The following is a 6,000-nucleotide window of genomic DNA, read 5'->3' on the forward strand; positions in this document are numbered from 1 at the left end:
TTTTTTTTTGTGTAATGACAGCTTTCAATTCAAGATCCTTACCTGAAATTCCTTACTAAATCAAAACTCCAGTCAAAGTCTCAAAAAGGATTTTACTTGAATTGGTTCAGAATATTGCTGTCAATGAGGTTGTGTTTTCCTTGCTTTGGGTTTTTGTTGGATTTTTGTTTTGCACAAGCCTTAATGAATTCTCATGCTGGTTTTTTGTGAATTGGCCATATAATTCAATTTTATTATATTGGGTTTTTTTTTGTTTTTATAGCTGCTGGGTTTGTAGCTATTGGTTAAGAGAAGCAAGCATCTTTACCTTGCCAGTATGATTTTAAATACAATGCTATGTAAGAAATTGTTTAAAGCTTTGTAATTACTTTCCATACAAGAGTTGTACCTGTTCTGATTTTATGGTTTGGGGTTTTTTTACATTCCTTTATCTTAATTTTCTTTGGTTTACTTGCTCATATTGTGTGAAACAAACTGGTTTCAGCTGAAGGTTTTTGATATTTTCTCTTGGAAGGTTTCTCTTTTATATCTTATGGGGATATGTAAAATAAGATCTCTAATAAAAGGTAATGTTATTGTGAGATCTGTTCAGTGTCATTAATGCCTTGGCTTTAACAAATTTTTTTTTTTTTTTTTTTTTTTTTTTTTTTTTTTTTTTTTTTAGAGCAAAAAACAACAAACATAACTTCTTGGAAAAGGTTCATGTCAGTATCTGTTGGGAATGACAGTTATCTGTGAGATCAAAGGTGCAATGTATTTCACAGCTGCCAAAGAGAAGAGGATAGATGCTAACTTCAGAGATGTAAACATGTGGATTGCACAGTGTGGGAAGGAAATGGGCAGCTCTTTTGCAAAGAAAGTTGTGCACTGACTAATGGAAAATATTAGAAGGTTTCAAATTCTAGAATTTTTTTTACTTGACTTAATGTTTATCTTTGAAGCATTTGGGAGCAATGAAATAGAATCTGTTCTTGTAAATTAACAAGCACACCATTAGAACATAGCAAGGCAAAATAACAGTTCAACTGTAATTAGACTGAACACTTTTTTTAAAAATTATATAATGCTAATATAATGTTCTGTAACTCCACGCGGCAAGTTGAACACTCATAGATGTTTTATGGGTTTGCTTCCCAAAGTGGTGGTGGAGCTTGAACATAATGACTTGCAAAGATATTTGCAATAAAGTATAAATTTAGTCAACGTCTGAGGCTATTTGATGTTTGTCTGCATAGTCTTAACTATAAATATAAAGGCATATACACCACAAAGTAAATCCCCATGATTTTAAAGCTGATGTTTCAAGTTAAAACCTGAAAGCTAATAATGGGTATGGGTCTAATTTAAAGCAGCCCTTCACCATTAGTTGTTAAAGCTCCTGCAGATGCAGAAAAGAAATGGATCTCTGTTCATTTTCTGAATATTTTTGATAACTCTTACCCAGATGATAGGATATTTTGGTTTTAATATATAATATATGAAAGTGTGAATCAAATACGTGCTAGGCAAGAAGTAAAAATGTTCTGTCCTTGATGCTGAAGAGCATTCCTTGATGATGATATACATACATTTAACTGTGGAGAAAAAAATAGCTCTTTCCAGGTGGGATTCAAGAGCATTCTTCTAAATCCAAGAAAAAAAAGTCTGTTTTGCTGACCTAGCAAGGGTTTGGTAGAGGTGTAAGTGTGACACAAGCACCATCTAAATAGGCATCAATAGCTAAAGAAAAGGAGAGATCGCATTCCACAGGGCTTTGTCAAAATCTGTGTGGAATCTTACAGCAGTCCTCATTATTTTCCCATGTTTCAATTAAAAAATTAGAGACACCAAACAAGCCCACATCTCACCACCCGCAACACACATCCAGACTCCGAGAAGGCTGTGTCATCTCTGTCATGACGTTTAAAATTTGGCAACATAATGTCTATAGAATTCCAGTTCAATTTTCTGTTGCAAACTGTTATCAAAATACAAATTTTATTGGGCTTTCTAGTCACAGTGTTTTCACAGTGGTGCTGCCTAAAGCACTATGTGCCCAAAGCCTGGTGACTGGTGACAGGCTGTATTTTGGATGTGCAGGTTATCAAAGAACCGGGTTGAAAAGATGCTAGCTATGTTATGATTGGAGGTGTGGAACTGTGGGTGGTCAGGGTATGAGTTTACAGTTCCTCTAAAAGTGAGAGCAATCAGTAATTCAATGATGCCTTACATATGGATCAAGTTGAAAACTGAGTTTAAAAGAATTTTTAACAATTGGCATTGATACGTAGTAACTTGGCACCAGTGTTTTGTTTAATTTAGTGTTCTACACTGGCTTTAAAAGTAGGTACTGGTAAATCAAAATCCAAATTTTGAGATAATGACAGAGCTTTGGTAGAACAAAGGGATTTCTTTTGTCTGAAATTATGCTTCAAACCATGTTTGAAGGCTCTTGCTTGTTTGCTAAAGGTGTTGTCTTGCTACATGTTGCAGTCTGAATAAGAATCAATAAAGTTTTATTGACCTGTGAAAACACAAGGTTGTCAGTATGATCAAATGGGAAGAAATGTGAATAATATTTTAAAAATTAAAATCCACAAAGAGAAATTTCCATGGACAGAAATGGAAGTGAGAAGGCAGATAGCTCTAAAACACAATTTCCCAGACAGACATAAATGAAAGTTGCTTTGTTGGACTGTGCTTCACACACCACCTGCTTATGGATTTGCCAGTTTTCTAGAAGAAACACCAATATATATTCTAGAGGTGAAGGCTGGAAAAATAAAGTGGCTTTTCATATACTTGTCTACCCATTTTTTTCTTTCACACTGGACATAGGTTTAGGGACACAGAGCTTATTTTAAGAACTTACTGAGAGAATCAAGTATATAGTAATTTTCCCTACTGTGTATATTGCTGTTACTATGGGAGAAAGTCTGCAGTTAATGCAGAGTTTTTTGGTTCAATATAATGAACAAATAAACACTTGCTAATCAGCAAATCTGAAATTCTGCTGTATTCATTTTGAATTCAGTCTTTGTTGAATTACTTTGGAAAACAGCAACACATTTCCTGAGAAAAAGAGTTGCTTTGCTCTGGGAGATCTGTGTCTGTGGTCCAATGATTAGAAGAAATATAAATATTTAAATTTCTACTGATGGCAAAAGGCTATAAGATGCCTTGCACTCAAAGATAGCTGATTTTTTTAAAGAAAAGAGACAATTAAGTGGGTTTATGGAATTGGAAAATCAACAGGAAACTATGTATTCTAGAAATATTGTTCTCTTTCAAATTGATGATAAATTGTTCCTGATCACACAGAGAATGATTGAATGTCAAAAATAAAGTGTTTGACAGGGGAGAGAAAAATGGATCATGATCAGAGCATGGCTCCATTGATCATCACGGGCAGAGGAATCTTTTAAGATTATTTCATTATTTTAAATTGTTGGATATTCTACAGTTCTAGAAATGTCAGTCAAGGTAAGACAGAATGAAACTGGGGAAAAGGGAAATTTGGCAGTGGGAAATATGCAAATAATGGGACTGAGAGAGCATCTAGCCAAGACGAGGTCTCTTGGAGAACAACAAAGTACGTTGGTGTCAACATACCTGTGACTTGGAATTGTATGAGGACTGAAACTTAAAGAATAAAGAAAAGTTCATAGTGAATACACATTTTCACATCTATTAGAGACCAAGGGAGAAATGTGAATCTAGAATTCCTTGGTAAGGTGAAATATTTGGAATCTAAAAATTCATACTATTTTAAGAAATACTCAGTCTTCTACCAATATGGAGGGAGCAGTGGGGATTGTCGTGGTGGCTTTTGTGAGATATTCGTGTAAAGATGAGATGAGCTTACAGCATCTGCTTGCGTAAAAACAGCCAGTATTGCCCTGGTTGACAAACAGCAACATTATAGCCAGGCAGCAGAAGACAGCCCTACAAAACTCTTGTTTGGAGATCTTGGAAAGCACAACACTTGGATTTCTGTCACTGGAACAGTGTGCAGGTCTGCCAATGCAAGCTGATAATGGTTCTAGTATGAGAAGATAGATAAATGTGGCTTTCACTTCTGGCAAGCCAAATCCTTGACAAAAAAAGGTTATTTGATTTGCTTCACTCTGAGAATTGCAACTGATACAAGCTCCTATCTGAAAATGGAAAATAAAAAAACCTTAATGTTCTCACCCAGGAAACAAAACAGTGACTAAACTAAATGTAGATCTCAACAGTTTATCTAAGTGTCTTCAATTTAAGTCTGATTAAAGATTTTTTAACATAAGGGCCATGCTACTGAAAGCCAAAAATTTGTAACTGTGAATTCAAACAGAAAAGACAGAAAAAAGAGATTAAAAAACCCCAACAAAACAATCTTCATCAGTTTTACTTTCATTGATGGCTTAGATTGGTAGCTAAAACCAGAAAGTGCTTTGTTCAGTCTCCATCAGGTGTTTGAATGTTTCATCTTGATTGAAATTACAAGTTTCTTAATACTATCATATTCCAATGTAGTAATTTATTTAGATACATATTTTGAAGTCGCTGGAATGTTGAAAATTAGAACTGAGACTTTGATCATGTCTGTCTGTGATATAAGGGACCAGTGCATAAAACAGAAGATGTGTTTGGATGTGTTTGTAGCAGACTTTGTAAAAAAAGCAGAAATATTAAAAGCATTCACTAATCTCATGTAGGAGGATACTCAATGGCAGCAACCATGCAGACCAGTGTGGAAAGGGAAACAGTAGCCACAGGAGGCTTTTTCTTTTGTTTTTCTGTGTTCACTGAGAGCAAATAACTCTTCAGACTGACTCAGAGAATTGTGTTCTTAGATGCACTGTAACGCTCCCTGCACAGCCCTTTCCAAGGTGCTTATATGGAGGTTAATAATTTGGAGCTCAGCTTCATCATTGGAATATGACCTCACACCAAGAGATCAAACAGATTTTACACAGCAGTCCTGGAGCCAAAAGAATGTCTAAAACCAAGAATTTAAATTAAAAGGAATGTAACAGAATATAAAGACAAATTCAAAAATATATATTTTGGGTAGTTATGATCTAACAATTTAGTGTCAATAACAGCTGTAAGATCAGTGCTAGAAAATTGTGTGTGAATATTCCAACTCATTTATTTACACATGATGCTTTCCCAGTTGACGCACAGGTGTACAAGTAAGGACGACATTCATGTGCTCTGCAGATGTTGATTGCAGCACAAGACCACTAGACCTATGCTCTTCTCAAAACCTTTTCAAATTTATGCAATCGTCCTTTAAAACAACAAAAGGGGAAAACACGGTCAAAAATCATGTACCTTTTCAATTTAGTGAATGCAGTGATCTTATTTCAATTTATGGATATGCATACTGTAGGGTATAAGGGAATATATTTTTGGTTTATATTTTGAATTTCAGGAAGTAATTATATTTAGGACAGACTCTCTGGAAAATAGAATGTTTTATCAACATAAAATATTGTGAGACAACTGTTCATAAATTTAAAATATTGGTTTTTATACAATACCTCTGTGCTGTTTCACATTCTTGAAAATTATAAGATCTTTAATTAGTGCACAAATCAGTTTAAATGTTTTTTCATTGAAATTTATATGACTTAACCTATTGGAATCAAGGAATATTACACTTTCTAAGCTTACACTATCTTTACCTGTGTACTAGAAAACAGAAAACCAGAGCATTCACATCTGATTCCTGTTGCCATGACAATGGTTTTAGTCCCTCTTTTGGGCATGGAAGGGCTTGCTTTCTTTCTCCAAGCCTGATGCTCAGCTGCTCCAAATTCCTTACATGAAGAAAGATAAGGTAAGGCTAATAGAAGACTAGCAACAAACAAGATAAGAAAACACGTGTGATTGTAAGTATGCCTTCAAATGCAATTGAGGGAAAGTTATGAATGCAAAATTTCATTGAGCAAATGCCTGCACATAGCCAAGCTTGTCTGACTATACATCTCTGCTTTTGTAAGAAAACTAATACAGTTGAGAAGTGGATGT

The sequence above is a fragment of the Pyrgilauda ruficollis genome, unplaced genomic scaffold (genome assembly GCF_017590135.1).
Source record: "Pyrgilauda ruficollis isolate IOZ18807 unplaced genomic scaffold, ASM1759013v1 scaffold218, whole genome shotgun sequence".
NCBI lineage: Eukaryota > Metazoa > Chordata > Aves > Passeriformes > Passeridae > Pyrgilauda > Pyrgilauda ruficollis.